Below are 18,306 nucleotides of genomic sequence, written 5' to 3' on the forward strand. Positions count from 1 at the left end.
AAGCGTCTGGAGCCGCAAACCTCAAGTTAAAAGAGGGAGTAGCCGTGAGCAGCAATTTTAAGCGGCAGAAGCCTGGAAAGTTAAAACAAAAGCAGCAGAAGCCGCCAATATTAATCTCAAGGATCTGCCAACATCAATTTTAGCATTGAATCTAGTACCATTTAAACAACTGCCAGAAGAGATACATCTGGAAACTTCAGATAATACCAAATCTGCAAATACTAAACAAAATAACTCATGGCTGCATTCAATTTCATTAACAATACGGATCTCCTACAGGTTCTGGAAGCCAAGACTTCCAACGTTCCAGAGAATAGAAAGAGCAGAGAATCAATAGGAAAAAGGATAGAGCCCACGCATCCTATAATTGATATATCAAGTACATTGGAGCAGCCCATTTAATCCCAGAGCCAATAAGTTACAATACGAAAAAAAGGGATCATGATTTGACGGCACGGCTGCATCAAAGTGCCAACATTACAACTCCTGTTCAGAATAACAGACTGATTGCAGATAAAGATGTGGAACAAGATAATAAAGGAGGTAGCAGTAGAGGAACACCTGTATTGGAAATAAAAGAAGGCATCTAGCAATCAGCATATGCATCACTATTAAAAGTGCTAGAAACAACAATAACGGTGCTCAATATGCAGTCAGACAAGTTAGATACCCAGATTGACCTGATGAATATAATCGCTTCATATATCGTAGGAATCAATACGAAATTGGAAACGCTAGCGCACCTGACTATTAAAGAGCGAGAAATAAACACAGCAGTAGGCAAAGATTGTGTTTGTGGCCCAATAATCGACAAGCTAAGCAACGTTCCAGCGATTTTCTATAAGCATTCTAAATGAAAGGAAAATGATCAACGATGGTGGGGAAATAAACCCAAATTGTATAAGTAAGACCTCAAAACTAATCTTACCAAGTTCCATAACCGGCTACACAAATGTATCAATCATGGCAGAAACATCAAAAAATAAAGCCAAAAGTCTCAATAAGAAAAACAGTAATTCCGGGAAGGATCAAATAAAGAATAGCAGTGCAAGGATAAGGATCTTAGACAAAAATATGACCCATGCAAATGCTGAGCAGGCGCAACAAGATGGCCAAGGCAAATCAGAGATATGTCGGCAAACCAAGAGGCAGAGAAAAAGAGCAAGGATATCCAGAAAGAACAATCCTAGCTCAATCCAAGATACAAATACCAGTAGAAAATGGTTCCATATCTTCGAAGCAAAAAAAAGACAGGTTCGGAAAAGCCATGTACACAAATAGACCAAAGGTGTACAGTAGAGGAAGAGTGTCAACAAGGAGACCACACCCTGTTGACCTCATTAAGTCATAATATACAAGCGGACAAATCACTTAATAACATGCGGTCAAAAATCAAACACTAAACCAATGTGCATCAGAAAGAATTCTCGCAAAATGATCACCCACTAGCAGGAATAATCCTGTGCAAGCAATGGGCAGCCCAGAGCTGGAGCAAAGACACCACCCACATGAGGTGGAAAAAAAGGAAAACCACACAATCAACATCAATAAATCAACAGGGGTCATCTCAGGAAAGAAACAAAGAGAGGGATCAGACCCGATTCAAGAGAAGTGATCATTGGATTTCAGGAGAAACGCAATGGAAGGAAAGGGCATTACTTAGATGGAGTTAGGAACTTTCCATTCCCAAAAGAAGAGGGGTTGAAGGGAAAATTGATCATTAAAATCAATACACAAACAGGTAACATACATGGAAGCATTCAAAGAGATATCAGAACTTACTCCAGTGAAGCAATCAACTGATGATAGGAACAACCCAATGCAAATAAAGGGCATCACAGAGAGGGAGCATACAAAACCTCCAGTAGATGACGTACCCAAGGAAAAACTAACAATCAAAATCAATAAGTGACCAGGTGACAGACATGGAATCAGTCAAAGGCAGGTACTTCCATGCTCAGCACCAACGGGAAACAATCAAGAAAATATTTTGAACAAACAGATCATATTGACCCCCCACTATATCTCACAGGGGTAACAAGATCTCCTCAATAGAGGGAACATATTAAGACTAATAGCTGAAATCTCCACCTTAAAGCATTTGACCACATCAGACCTGCTGTCAATTGAATTAATCGATAAAGAAGAAAATAGTAGCATGGAAAAAACGTTATCGACCTGGAAAAACGAGGAAATAGTAGCTCTAATAATGAATGCCAGACAAGAGTTCGAAAGTTGGGGTATCACAATGATAAGACCAACAATGAGACGTTATCCCTCACCTCTACTAACTGTACTAAAGAATTCAAAAGAAGACCGACGGAACGTCCCAGTATATTCAGTACTACCAAATGCTATAGGAAAAATAAACCCAGCTAAAGATGTTACGGGGAGTACCACCAAACAACAAGATGATAACGAATGGAATTGGATGGCAACAGCCTTAAATGTTCGGAAAGTGGAATGACTTGCCGCAATGGGTAATAGCGCCAATAACAGTACCGTAAAATTCCTATCTTGGAACATTGAGGCTGCAAAAAAGGAACTAGAGGAAGATAATGCCCCAGGATATTGAGAATATTATGACATCATCGCCCTCCAAGAAACATGGATGATGGAGTGTAAGGATGTGGCTAAATATACACTGCATCAAGTAAAGGCAACCAGAACACACAAATATGGAAGGCCGAAGGGTGGCTTAGCAATTTATTTATCAACTGCTCTGAATATAAAAACAGAACAACTACCGAGTACGACATCGGACCTACAAGTAATTAAAATGGGCCAGGGGACTAAAAATCAAACAACAGTAATACTAATAAATCTCTACCTTCATCCAAACGCGAGAAAAAAAGAGGCTCAATCTGAACAACTGATGCGTTTAGTCACTTCTATCAGATTTGAAAACCCAGCTTGCGAGATAATAATAACTGGCGACTTCAATTCATATCTAATTCATACACCAGATGATGATGACCAGTTCACAGCGGACAACGAGCAATGGTCTGTTCCCCCACAATCATCCTCATTACTAAAGAGACATGACTTAACCCTTTCCATGCTCATGACGAGCTCAGCTCCTCATGCAGTACAGTGCTCCTGTGCTCATGATGAGCTGAGCTCAACATGACCACACCCGTTTTCATTGCTGTCCAGCACAGGAGGGGAAACTTGCAAGCAGCGATGTGGTTAAATGGGCAAAAGCTGGTCCAGACACTAGAACATCTAGGCTTGCGAGTCTTAAATGGGAGAACCAAAGACGATACTCCTCCGCGGTGGACCTATCAGGGTGCCCATGCGCAGTCAATCTTAGATTATACATTCTTAACGCTTCCTTTACTCGCTCGCATGACGAAGTATCAGATCAAATATTCTACTCAAAGTGATCTCTCATATCAGGTATTCAAACTGGATACAGGCCATCAAAAACATCATCTAGCTCCCATAGAGATGGGTCAATTGACCACAACAAATTTGAAAAGAATAAGATGGTCAGCAGAAACCTTAACAGAACTAACAGCATTAACAAAATAAATATTTGAAGCTAAGATAACATCAGGTAAAAATCCAGTAGAGAGCTGGCCCATATTTGCTAACACACATTTTGATTCAAGCACCCAAAATTAACTATGCCCAGCACGAATCACCCATGGAAAGGTATATCTGCGCAAAACCAAGACAACAGTTAAAGAGGGGTACCCTTAAAATAGGTGAGCCTTAAGAAATTTCCGGAATTGGAAGTGGTCCTCACTGATACGTAATTGCTTTGGTAAAATATTCCAATAAAAGGGAGCAAGGAAGAAAAACTACCTGCCTCCTGATCTGGACTTTCTGAACCTGGGGACCTTAATCAATGCCTAGTCACATGATCTTAAGAGTCTGGAAGGAGTAATGTATTTTATATGTATTTTCTAGAGCATTAACAGAAATTATTTAAATATTCCTGTGGCGCATGCTTGAGCATTGCAATTCATGGCAGGCCTCCGCAATGATTTAAGAAATATTTTATAATGACTGCCTGATAATTGGCACTCAAAGTACGAGGAATATATGACGTTTACAACACATACAATTACAACGCATGCTTTTACAATGCAGTTTTTACATCGCAACTACCATTACATCGCATGCTTTTACAGCGCATGCCATTACAAAGCATTTTTTTAAACTACCATTACAACGCATTCCATTACATCTCATACTATTAGAATGCATACCATTACAATGTATAATACTTTTAGGGCAACCGTAGGGTAAGTGTTGGATAATGTAGTGGTAAAACATTACTATTCTCACTCCAATGAGTGCTACAGTAGGGCAAGTGTTGGGTAGTGTAGGGTTTAAAAGTACTATTCCTCCTCCACTGAGGGCAACAGTAGGGATAATGGTATGCGTTGTAATGGCATGCGTTATAGTGACATGAGCTGTAATGGCATGCAATGGAATGGCATGCAATGTAAAGCCACTTGCATTGTAATGACTGTGTTGCAAAAGTAGTGCGTTGTTATAACTGAGTTGTAATAGAGGTTTCCCGAGTATAAAGTGCCTAAGAAGGTGAGTGAGTGCCGGGGCTGTAGGGGGTGGTTCTTAATAACAAAAGGGCATGAGTTTGGGAAGAGTACAAGAAGGAAGGCGAAGGGAGAGATAAAGAGGGAGAGAAAATAGTCCATCAAATGCAGTGCAATGCAAGGTCTGATGTCAGCAGTAGAAGACTATACGCCATCCACTCAAAACACAGTGAGACCAATATGCTCTTGGGAGTAACCAACAGAAGAAAAAAATGGAAAGCTATTGATGCCAGGGCAGGCAGGTAATATACACAATAAAGCCAATATTCATTCAAAAAAGGAAGTGAAAACAATCCATATGAACATGTTTCTGCCCCAAGAGACCTTGGCTCTATTGCTAACTTACCGGCCCTATATTCTGATGCCCTGATTGTCTACTACATTTTTGTACATCCGTGAAATCCAGCTTTCCCATGCTGTTTACATATATGTAACGAATGTTCTTTATCTACAAATGCATCCTACCTACCCTAAATGTGAAGCGCTCTGATACCCTCTAGAGTCATGTTTGTGCTATGCAAAACTTTATAAATAAATAAAATAAATAAAGCTATCCAATCATGAGCAAGGGGCTAACCCAAACCTTCCCGAACTGCCAGGCCAGGAACACAGGCAACCCAGGAGTGGTTCTGCTATAAGAGCGCTGATGCCCACCTTACTAGCAACAGTGGTCTTCAGGGGCCCCAGACTCAAACATGAAACAACCAGTGCTGGTTGGGTTTGTGGTAGGTTGTCAGTCTGGATAAGTCTGAAAAACGAATACAGGTATGGTTTATACCCCAAGTCCCCCATTGTGAAGTGTTAAAGGACAATGGGACATTGAGAAAATGGCGAGAATGGAGAGGCTGGCTTTGTATCAGGCTTGGAAAATGAAGTCATTGGAAGACCTTAGCAAGGAGTACAGGCTATCATCTGGGGAGCTTATCACCTACAATTGGCTAACTGGCAGTATGTGCCCAAGCTGGAACTAAGAATCTGAAGACTCCACTACAAATAAGGCACAAGAGTTACTATTTACAAAGAGAACGGGAACCAAAGCAGTGACTCAAATATATGAAATGCTCTAAACTATGATTTCACCCTCAATTATTCCACTATGCCCAGATGGGAAGGGCAATTTATTAAAAAATAATTTTCCTAAAGCAGATGTCCAGTAGCGGTAAGTATACACTTGAATTTTCTCCCTCAAACTTCCGCGAAGCCCAGAAGACTGCACCATATTTTTCCCGGCACAGAAGACACATGCCCCCAGATGTGGGGAGGGAGAAGACTCATTTTTATACATGGTGTGGTCAAGTCGCAAGCTGATGGATTACCGTTAGGAAGGGCAAGACAATTGTAGCCATTGTGAAGGGTGGAAACAATATATACGACTTGACGACTGGTCTGTCGGGGCTATACTGAGACCCAAAACAGCTAAAGTTGAAGGTACATTCATCATCTTATTGATTTTCTTAGCAAAATGCCGGATATCGAGGAACTGGAGGGCACCCATGCTGCCAAAGGTGTCAAGGTACATAGCTGGCTGAGACATTAAAATGGGTGGCGGCAGGGGTTAGTAGAATCAAAAAAGTGAACAGGAGGTTGGAGTCCACTGGTATAGTGCAGGCATGGGTGCACTACTGATATAGTTCCACACAGTGATTATTTGCCCTGGTGGAACACCTGACAGGGGGAGCAATGGAAAAATCGAACATCTCGAAATAGGACGTGTGCAGATTGGCTAATTTTACTAGAGCTCTATCAGAGAATGTGCAGGCAAAGTCTGTGGATAGAACACTGAGACGAACAGCACATTATGAGCTGGGTGCAAAGTGTATGTGGCACATATCACTAAAGAAACAGACAGATTAATTCTTATCGGGGTAATGGGGGGCTGTAGGGTGAAAGGGAACACAAAATGTGCTATAAATAATAAAATGCAAAAGATCTCTCAGAAAATGCTTACTAAGAAAGGACAGGTGCATCAGACAAGCTACACATGTAATTTAAAACATAATGTTTTGGTTGAAAAAGTGTGTCTGTGTGTATCTATCTCTCAGAATGTGTACTTATAAAAGTGCAAATGCACATACAAAATAAGCATTAAGTGAATGGATAAGGCTGCAGAATTGTGACTAACATTTAGATTCTATGTTTTATTAGTGCCAATGCTAGCATAATGTATTTATTTAGTATTTGTTTAGTGCGCAATCACAAAAAGGTGTGCTGGTGCTGAACTATTGAGAAATGTAATAGTGAAATCACTTATTCTGGTGCTCAAGAAAAGGAAAAAGTACCTTAGAACATCTGCCCTATGTACATTGGGCGGAAGGCTGAGATACTTACACTGATGACTAGACGTCCACAGGGCCATCTATGTTTTTTTCCACCAGAGGAGACAGCAAGGTCACAGCCAGCAGAAATATAATGGGCCACACAACTGAAAATTGAACGGGATGACCATCGGGTTGATAGACAGGATATTCTGCCACATTTGTGATGATGTACCCGGGTCATCGATTTTTAAATGAGAGTTTTTTCTCAGAAACCTTTGTTGGTTTCTAGGAGTGTCGTCATGGTGAGACAACTGCTTGTTCTGAGCTGATGTGAACCTCAAAATCTGATCCACTACCCTGGCTACCTCTAACTCTCACACTAGCCCTGATTATGAGCGGATACGAGGGGAGGTGCAATTTATTTCACCCATTAAAATCCGACTCCCCGGGTTTCAGATTTAATCAGGTGTGATAATTTGCACTTATTACAAGTTGTTGGGAATGGAGATTACTGTCCAAAAATCCAGTTGTCCCCATAAATCCTATACTTTTTTTTTGCCTTTTAAATCCTGGCAGGTTAGACCTGAAGAAATGTAATTAAGAGGGAGGACTTTGTCTGTAATTACTGGGTGCAGTAAATTGCTCAAACAGGGTTTTTTGCATGGGGTCGTCATATCCCAGCCCACTCAGAATCTGCCATTTTTAGAGAATCAGGTTTTCTGTTAAGACTATTGCTTCTTCATTGGTTTTTACAAGGACATTATTCTGTTAATGTGTTTTATCAAGAATAATGTTCGAAAATTGACAATCTCATTAATAACAGTGAACCTTCCTTTCATAATCTCTTTAAAGAAATCTGGGTACTTTTGTGGAGGAATGTCATATTCCACAGGTGAACAGCAACTTACTGTGAATAGTTATGATGTTCAAGGGCATGGAACATCCACAGAGGGTTAGACAAAGAGTGTAAGTACATACCCAAATCTCACTTATGTATACCCCTATCACAAGTGAATATTTATGATTGTGTGGTGAGTATAAGGTTTAAAAACTGAAGCTGAGGTTATCTGCCTTCTGAGGTTTCCAGCAGTCTGCCTCAGGAAGGATAACAGTTTTTCCTCAAGTCTCACTGTAAATCTCTTGGTATGCTTCCTGCCTATACATGAACTTTCATGAAAGAGTCTGCTGTCCCTCATAATGCAATGTTTGTTTGTTGAAGAGCTGCATGCCAGCCACTGACGTCTAACAAGTCTCATAAGCACTTTGAGAGTGCCATTTTGATGTGACACCCAACAAGAATAGCATCAAAGTGATCTTCTGACAAAAAATATTGGGTTAATTCCATTGTATTTCTTTCATAAGTTTATAGAGCGCTTGAGAACATATAATCACGGGTATTTGTCCTGGGTCCAATACTGCTTTTGCATTCCTAATAACACCCATGACATTATTATTTATAATAACAACTCATTGGGATCACCTTGAAATATTGGGAGGTGAGCAGTTGCTATGTTTGATATGGGTCGATTCACTACACTCTGATTGGAAAGGAAAGTAGACCAATATGCATTAATATTTGTTTTGCTTTTCAAGCAGCAAATATGCACAAAAACAGATCTTTCATTTGCCATTTCTTCCGAACAATATTCAAGATTAGGGGGTTTTGGTAGAGAATCTTTGATATTGGTAAAATAAATTGGAACTACTAAAGATTGGCTTGTGGGCTATTCCATCTCCTTGGAAGAACTTCTGCTATTTTCAGGATTTGACTTCTACCACTGGCTTTTCATGTCAGGGTGCTGGAAGAGAGAAATTCCAGTTTTATGGAATGATCCTTCTGCACTGGGGTTTTGATCAATGGTACTGTCAGCAGAATTTGTAAATGCATTAATTTTTTAAATTTGAATGTGTTACAGCACCAACAACACGGAAACGAGCTGAGTCTGAGTTGTATGACAATGACATGCTGAAAGCAAAATAGGAAGACATCAAGGTCCTTAAATCTTGTTTTTGTGTGCAGGTAAAAATACCAAAATAGTGGAAATGATATCTCTTGGGCTGGTGTGTGTCTCATAGCTTTAGAGGTTTGGTGCCACTTTTTAAAGGTGTTAAAAGCAGTTGTCCTATTGTAAGACTTGAACGTCATCCATTAGTTGCCTCACTTTGGGTTAAACCACACCTTATCACAGATGTTAGAGCCAAAAGTGTAGAAGGAATGGATTTTTTTGGGCATTCATCTTTGAACCATACAAGAGAGCGAGGTGGCAGAATGTTGCAGTATATGCAGGAAGAACCCATCCTTTCCTTCTGTAAATGCCTCAAGTTCATGAAAATTAGCTACAATGTGTTCTTTTAGCATTCTGTAATAGATCACTCTCCTCCAGCTGCTCAATTCTTCTACAGTCTAGTCACCAGAGTTCCTAAAGTTTAACCACTGCCATAGTTATTCTGCATCTCAGGATCTTTTTTAATCTAGAAGAAACATCTCTGTTCTGATTTTTCATGACTTGAAGCACATTTCTCCTTTATAAATCGTCCAGTCAAAAGTGCTTTGTATTTACTTTCTGATATCTGTGCATCATTAGACCCAGCAGTATCATCTTGCTTACTTTTCTTCTTGTAATGCTCAGTTAGTATACTCCACATCTGGCGTATTGTAGCACAAAGTTCGCTTTGTGTCTAAATTGGTTTTAAACTGGACGAGAGTGGCTTTAACTGTATTGCTATCATTCAGGAGATCTAGAATTTCAGATGTATTTGCTAAACTACTTAATGATTCAAGAGCCTGGAGATTCTCCTCTATAGTTTCAAATCTTGCCAATGAGTAACTATTAGCACACTCATCAGCATGTTAGTTTCTCTAAAAAATGTTCTTACTACATAGCTGACCTTCCGTGTGAATTGGACACTATCACTTTTCACTTACTCTCTTTAAAGTTTTGTAAATAAGCCGCTCAGTTTCTAGTTAACAAACATTTCATACAGGTTCAGTTCCCAAAAAATCCACTATTCCTGAAAATGGGGTCTTGGAGTCTTGTTAGATCTGTAAATGCTCCGAACCATTGATACCACTTAAGTAATATTTTTCTACACTTAAAAAAATTAGACTGTAGCAAGGCAATGAATTCCTTATATCTTCACTGTGAAACAAATTTGAGATACAGTGGCGTGTTATATCATCGTATGTAACAACTTGTTGTATGATTATATTAGAGAATTGACCACTTAAATCGAAATAATTAGCTGACAAGTTATGAGTAAAATTTATTTAGTTTGCCACTTTAGCCATCTTCTCAAGATGGTGGCTCAAGGTTGCTTGGGGTCAGTGCCTACAGTGCTTTAAATTAAGATATGGGCATCAGTCTGCCTTATTCTGAGTATAATCATATTAACTGATATACTTTGCATATTTGTGTTTATCAGAACAGGTGAATGTGACTGTAAGATGTAAAATGCTATGACCTTGACCTCAATGGCAAGCCATGAAAAACACATACAAGCCAATCAGTGGGCGAAGAGGGCTGACACAAAAACAAATCTCTAGATATATTTTTTATACTTTTAATGTATTAATGCACTGAGCTCTTGTAATAGAAAGTTTAAGGTACATGTTGCGAGGAGTTAAACATTCCTGCTTCATTACCTGAACACAGGGCCGGTTCTAGGGCGGTGCGATCGGTGACACCGCACCGGGCTCTGACTTAGAGTTTAGGTGCCATTTTTGCTTCTGCTGCCCTGTTCCTGGCCCCCAGCAATTTTCAGGCATCAATTAAAATGTTTAGATAACTCTGGTGATTAATTTTCTTCCTGGAAAGAGACAGAGGTTTGTCTAGTGGATGTTTTGACTCATCCAAAGGTAGTGCAGTGGGTTAAAATGCCTGCTGCTAAGAACGTGTACCATGCAGATAACAAAGTGTATGTAATGTAAATAGGTCAGTGGGTTACTGCTTCTGTAAGAGAGCTCCTTTTGTTACTAGTGGTTTGCGAGTCAAAATCCTAATATAGATCATTGAGCTATTATTTGTCATCAAACAGCTGAGTGTAAACTAAAGTATTATGTTTGAGCAATATTTTTTTTGCCAAGTCTTTCATTATCCTAATCTTGCCAAAAGGGTTTGTTTGGGTAGAAAACAATTCTTTTTATGAAAGAGAACCCCTAACAATGGTGTTATAATTTAAAATCTGAATTTGTGCTTTTCAGAAAAAGGACTCTTAAACTATATTGCCTACAAGTACTGATGACATGTTCCTCCTACACTAAACCTTCTAGTCCTGTCTGATGTAACATTTCCCAATACTCGTTATCACACCTATAATTGTCTCTGTCCAATGTGTGTGTGATGTAAAGTGCTCTGACACCTTACACTGGTATGAGTAGTGCTATAAAACTAAATGAATCCAAGAGACAGTGGTTCTGGAGACTTGAGGGGCACTGTTAAAGGGCAGCGGTGAGTGAATCCATGGCTGAGGTGGTCATTGGGGGGGGGTGGGGGCGCCAACAAACATTGTTGCACAGGGTTCCACCAATGTTAAAGCCGCCCCTGCCTGAATATTTACTGACTATAAGTGGCATTGACTTCATACTGTGGCATTGGGTAAAAAGTGTTATGCTCTTGATGACTAGCTTGGAGCTGATCTTATATTGGATCATTATAATTTTCATAATTTTGGACGTTTTTGCAATTAGGATTACTTGTTGTAATGCAGTTTCTCCTAGGCATAATATATGTATTGCCTAGACATATTTTACCACCAGACAGTGGGGGGGGGGGGGGGGTGGGGGGGAGGCTCATTTTACAGCAGTGAGATGTTCTACTTCTCTTCGCTTGCTGGTTTGTTCCCCCATCTTTTATTTATCTATCTATTTGTGTATTTATGTATTTATTTGTTTATTATTACAACATATATCTAAGGATTTCAACACAGTAAATAATAACATAAAACATCATCATTGATTACTAAATCAATTGTTACAGCAGGGCTAGAAATGATTAGTAAGGACCAAAAGATGGTCCAGCAATACTTTCTTGAAAACCGAAAAGGTAGGTGCAGAATGAATGAAAGAAATGAAAAATACATTTTATATATGAGGAGCATTTGGAATGAAAGAACAGAAGCATGAGGAAGCCTAAGGTTGTTGGGGAACTTAAAAAAGGAATTGAAAGTCAGTGAGAATAGATCATACTGGGGTAAAGAAAGAGACAAATGAGCAGAGATAAACTGGAGCAAAATATAACAAATACTTGGAAATTACACAAAGATAACGGAATTTAGACAGTAGTGATAGTGTTAATCAGTGAGTGGGAGCCAAATAGGAAGTATATGTACCAAACTTAAGAGAGACGAGAAGAAGAACACCAGAGTTTTGAATAACTTGTAGGGAGAAAACAGAGCTCTCAAGTATAGGAAATTATTGGGCATGAGAAATGATTACTATAGTTGATGACCTCAAAAGAAGCGATGTCACCGATGCTTTGACATCAGTCAGAACATAGAAAGTGACATCAGTGAAATCATAAAAAATCCAAATAAATCTAAAATTAATAGAGGAGCACAAAATTAGTGAATCATGAGGGGAGGCTTCTATAGACTCTGGCATTGGCCTACACGAGTCTATAGAAGCTCCTCATCATGATGTCGATCAATCAACTAAGTCAAGTGGGGACCCGCGTCCTTGGAACCAGGTGCCATGGCATGATCATGTCCCTGGAAATGTTTGGAGGGTCCCATGTTGGTGGTACTCAGGCGACCGCAATTGTAGTGATAGAGGCCAAGGCACTAGTTATACAATTCCAATTAAGACGATCCTGCTCCAACCGTTGTCAGATCTCTGCATAGCATGTAATTGTAGGTATCTGACAGTGGCAGCCAATAACCATGGAGCTGCCAGAGTTCACTGGCAGATTGCTGATGCAGACCTTTGCACTGAAAATCACAACAGAACAAATAGTGCATTTCCGAGCCAATCGGTGGTTCACACCATAACCCCACGTTTAGTCATACACCAGTATCTGCAACACCTTTATTTATCTTTTATTTATTTATTTAATGCATTTTTATAAAGCGCAGACTTTACCCGAAGGTGTCAGAGCACTGCACAATAGAACCAGTTATGTTACATGAGAGAACTGTTACAGGAATGGAACAAAACAAGAGTAGCAGGCCATTGAATCAAAACGACACAGGCAAAAGGAACACAATCTCAAACACAGAAAGCACAGAATGTACAAACAAAAATATAAATATATATGACAAATTTACAATGACTAACAAACTTCCTGGTGGAGTCTGAGAAGGAGGGAATTAGTTCTGAAAGTGTCTTTGGAATAGGAGAGATTTGAGGTCCGCTTTGAAGATCTGGATAGAGGTGATGGCACGGAGCGAAGGAGGAAGCGAGTTCCACATTCTGACCGCATTACCTGAGAACGATTGTGCCATCAATTTTTCCCTTTTGAAGGAGGGGGGCTCAAGAAGGAACTTTTCAGCATTTCGAGAAGGTCTTGAGCCTTCAGACAATTTCAGTTTATTCGCCAGATAGCGAGAGGAGGAAGAGTGCAAAGCTTTGTGGGTGATGCACGCCGTTTTGTAGATAGCTCTAGTCTCGATGGGAAGCCATCGGAGAGAAGACAGGATAGGAGTGATGTGGTCACTTCGTTTGGACCCTGAAATGAAGCGAGCTGCTGAATGAAGGACGGATTTGAGGGGGGAGAGGTGAGATTTGGGAAGGCCAGTCAGAAGGGCATTACAATAATCCAGTCTAGAGAGAACTAGCGATTGGACCAAGGTTTTTAGGTCATTTTCCGAGAAGAACCAACAAATCCTCCATAGAAGGCGCTACTGATAACGTGCACTCTTGGCAATGGAATTGATGTGTGAGATTAGGTTGAGTCTTTTGTCAAGTATGATACCAAAGGATTTAGAGCAATCCACAATGATGGGTTTACTGTTGAGTAAATTCCACTTATCCATCCATGATTGAACAGGAGGCGGGGAGAGAGAGCTAGATAAGAGGAGGAATTCTGTTTTGGAGGGATTGAGAATGAGTTGGTGAACTAACATCCAGTTGTGAATAGAGTTGAGAGTAGAGTTGAGTAGTGAGAGATCATGAGGGGAAGACACCTTGAGGTAGATTTGGATGTCATCCGTTTAGAGGTGGTAGAGGATTCCAGATTTGCTTACGAGGTTCCCTAATGGTTCCTAATAGAAATTAAACAGAGTGGGAGCAAGGATAGAACCTTGAGGGATGCCTTGACCAATCACCAGTATGGACGAGAGACTGTTCGCAATCTTGATCATTTGGGATCTGTCCGAGAGGAAAGAGGCAAACCATTTGAGTACTGTGCCTTCCACGCCCATTCTCTGTTGAAGAATGTTAAGGAGGGTGTTGTGATTAACAGTGTCAAAAGCTGCAGAGAGGTCAAGAAATATCAGAAGGCACGATTCCCCTGAATCGAGAATATGCAGTGCATCATCAATCACTCGCAGGAGGGCTGTTTCAGTTCTGCAATTTTGAATAAAGCCCGATTGGAACATGTTGAGGACATTATTGTCTATAATGTGTTGGGAAAGTTGTTTTGCAACACATTTGTCTGTGATCTTTGAAAGAAAAGGGAGATTGGTGATGGGGTGGACGTTATTGAGGTTATTTGCATCTGCAGAGGTTTTTTTTAGAAGGGGGTAACCTGTCCTGTTTTGAAGACAACTGGGAGGGATCCTTGACTGAGGAAGAGATTGACTAGCCTGGTCAAGTAGGTGAGAGTGTTAGTACTGTACTGTGGCTTTAACTGCCAACATTTGTGTAAAACATGGTTTTGAATGCTGCCCAGTGATATCAAGCCACACAGGGCATCATCCCATAATGTGGCCAACACTTGTGTTGGCACCCAACCTCAACAGAGCAAAGGTGTTACAAGCACATGTGCAGTACAGGACATCATGGGATGATGCAAATCAGCCCACTCTGATTGGTTGCAGTGTCGGCAATCAGTGCTTCTGCCAGCCAGTATGATGCTTCCAATTGTGGTAGCATTTCAAAATATTAGTAATGCTCAAGGTGTGTGAGAATCAGCTGTTTAGGTGTGACAGCTGATTCACAGAAAAATTTACATTATTCTCACTTGCAGGGCCAGATTTATTGAACATTTCTTGCAACGCAATGAGGCACCTTTCTGCGCTGCATGAAATGGAGCAGGCAAGAATGACCAAAGTTCCAACCATGAAACGCGTCCCTGGGGCAGAGTAACGCAAGCCAGCAATGTGCACTCTATTGCATTGGTACAGGTTTACCAAGCACTGCAAGGTTGATAGTTACATCTAACTTTAGTGTTGCTTTGCCCTTGCATTACCTTGTGTGATGCAATAGCAAAGAAATACTATGATAAATCTGTCCCTAAGTGTTTATGAAGACCAACACAGCAGATCATGCGAGAAAAAACCTTCCTCTGCAGCAGTACTTTAGTAGACAAAGAATAATTGTGCATTTATGTCATAATATATGTATAACTAAAACCTTGCAAAATATATTGCAATATTATTAATGGTTAATCTAATCAAAATTTCCTTATTTATTCTAATGATTTGTCTGTAATGCATCTGAATATTTTCACCCCTTGTGGAGTATTGTGCTAAAAATCTAACTATTTATATTTCCTAACCTGTGATTATTTTATATTCTTCTGTAAAGGATAATGCAATTCTTCTGCTATCATTTTCAATGCACGTCATATTAATTGACTAAGGACTGCAAAGCAAAAATAGAGCAAATACAAAAAGAGAAATTATGTAAATACAGACAGCTGCATTATGGAAAACCTCTTTGACAAAAATAGACAGATGGCACATGACGGTTATGGCCTGCAGACCCAGATAGATTGTAACTGTAGCAACTGCAGTGATAGTGGTTTATTTTCTCTTCAGTGTTGCAGTATTCAATACTTCTATGATATGAGCAATTGAGTCGCGTGAGTCTAGCTATAAAGATTGTTACTGTTACCACACAAGGCTGGTGAGGTGGTGCCAAAGCCATTTCACAAGCTGGCCCACTGCTCCCATCTGCTGAGAAACTCAAGCAGTGCTGCTACTGCAAATAATTGTTTGTGTGCCTTGGCGTGTACTGGAGTGGAAAAAGTATGATGCCTAAGCTTATAACAGTGATATATTTGGGTGGAAGAGTGAGGTAATGTATTGTGGCCAGTCACCATGACATTGCTAACTAGGGGAGGTATGGCTAAGGCAACCTAGAAGATTGGTATTCCTCAACTTAATCTTTGAAGAAGATGGTTTCTAATTTAGGCAGCTGCCTAAAAATTAAGGGTCTTTTTTTTCAATCAAATTCATGTTTCTAGTCAGTTCCATTTTAACCAGTGTTACATCGTATATGTTTAAACTTGATAATGTTCTTCGATACTGCCACTGTCAGGGGGCATCATATTTCTTTATAGAATAAAGTTTGGGGGGTTTATTTATAGGAAACTAACGCAACCCATTGATGCAAGTTATTTAGCTGCGCCATGATGCGTTAATTTCCGGGCACAGGGATGCAACATAGTTACAGCAACATGTTGCATCGTTGTGCCTTTCCCTGTGCTGGTACACAAACTGCTGCAATGCCCTGGCGCATGCACCAAGGGCGCCTGCATTGTGGGGAGATTGTTTTTCATTGAGGGGCACCTTCCTGCACAAAAACAATAATTTGAGGGTATTTCCTCTTTCAATGCATGCTGTAGAAAACAGCACACATTGAAAGAGGAAAAAGGAGAAGAAATGAAAACATTTCTCCTCGCTACGCCTCCCTGGGGATGGCGTTGCAGCCTGACGCAATTCCAGATTTACGATAGCTCGTAAATATGGAAATGCATCAGTGGGCATGGATTTTGCATGGGAACACCCACAGCGACACCCATGTCAGGCCCCTAACACGCAAAGTGTTGTGTGAAATAGGGAAAGATTTACGAGCACAAGTAAAGCCCCGCAGGGTGGCTTTACGTGAGCTTGTAAATTTCATGCTGCAGGTTGCGTCATCGGTGCTTCACACAACGTGATGCAGAGACGACGCAAGGGGCTCGTAAATAAGCTCTTGGATTCCACAAACTGTCTAGGGTGGCACTATTTTCTTTTTAACTGTGCTTATTTGGTATTTGATACTATCCTGCATGTTGGTTAGTGGTTTGCTATTTTTATTCAATCTATGTTTGAAGATTTAAATGATGCATTGCGGGACCACTCCCTTCACCTCAGCAAGGTTTGCAGTAGTGACATCTTCCTTTCCAGTGCATGATAAACATCTGTCGGGCTGAGGAAAGGTCTGCCTGACAGATGCTCATCATGCCAATGCCAGGCAGCCAGGTGCTTCACATGCACTAATGTGCAGGTGCAAGGCAGACGAGGTTTGATGGGCTTAAAAATCCCTGCCCTGGGAGCATTGACATCATCAGCCCTGTGTGGATCCTCTCCCTGATGACCAGAGGGAGTGTCACTCATAGTGTCATCAATGGGCGTTATAGGTTTCTGCCCTGAAGTGAGAGTGCTGACTGTCAATCAGCAAAGCCTCCATGCCACCCTTTCCCAGCTTGATCTGAATATGGTAGGAGCAGCAAGTTTCACTGATCCAACCCAGTGGCAAGGTGGAAAAGATTCTCCTCTCATGTTTGACAAGGTAAGCTAATGTGAGGAGGCAGCAACATCTTCCTGTTCCTGATGCCTGAGGGTGGCCAAAGCCTCTAGCTCCCTTATGGCCCATTGTACCTCTCCCTCCAGTCACCCACTGGTCCTGCCTCCCCACTTTGGCACGCTAGGTAGGCACTACATGTGTGTGCATATGAATGTAAGTGTATTTGTATGTGTGTGGCTGTTTGTGGGTGGGTGTATGCAAGTGCACATAGGTATTTGTGAATCAGTGGGTGTGATAATGTGAACTTGGGTGTGCGCTTGTGAATAGATGGCTCTGAGTATGTGGGTGCCTGGGTATGCTTATTGACAGGTGGAAGTATGTATGTACATGAGTGTGTCCACCCCACAACGTCTACAATTAAGCAGCCACCACTAGTTTGCATTATGGAAGAACACAGACCATAATACAGAAATAGAACAAAACACATTGATTTTAGTGGCTGCATAACAGCATTGGCAGGGGGAAATGGAATCACATCATAAATTGCTTGCAAATCTTTAATAAGAGTCTAAATAGCATTGTCATTCCAGCTTGCACAGACCAAACACCACTTAACATTCAAGCAAGGCCTTGAAGTTTTGTTGTGATTTGAAAAGACTGATTGTTTCTCATCATGAAATAGTTTTGGATTTTGATGCCTTATTACTAGATGACATAAAGGCTCCTGCAGAGGCCAAGCATGGTGGTAGAAAACAGATGGTGTGAATGCTATTGCATGGGCGATTGAGGGAGATGTCATGCCTCAAAGATCTTCTTCCACACTTTACTTTGAGACTTAAGCCACATCCAGGCAAATATGCATGCAGCTGTT

This window comes from Lissotriton vulgaris, chromosome 10 (genome assembly GCF_964263255.1).
Source record: "Lissotriton vulgaris chromosome 10, aLisVul1.2, whole genome shotgun sequence".
NCBI lineage: Eukaryota > Metazoa > Chordata > Amphibia > Caudata > Salamandridae > Lissotriton > Lissotriton vulgaris.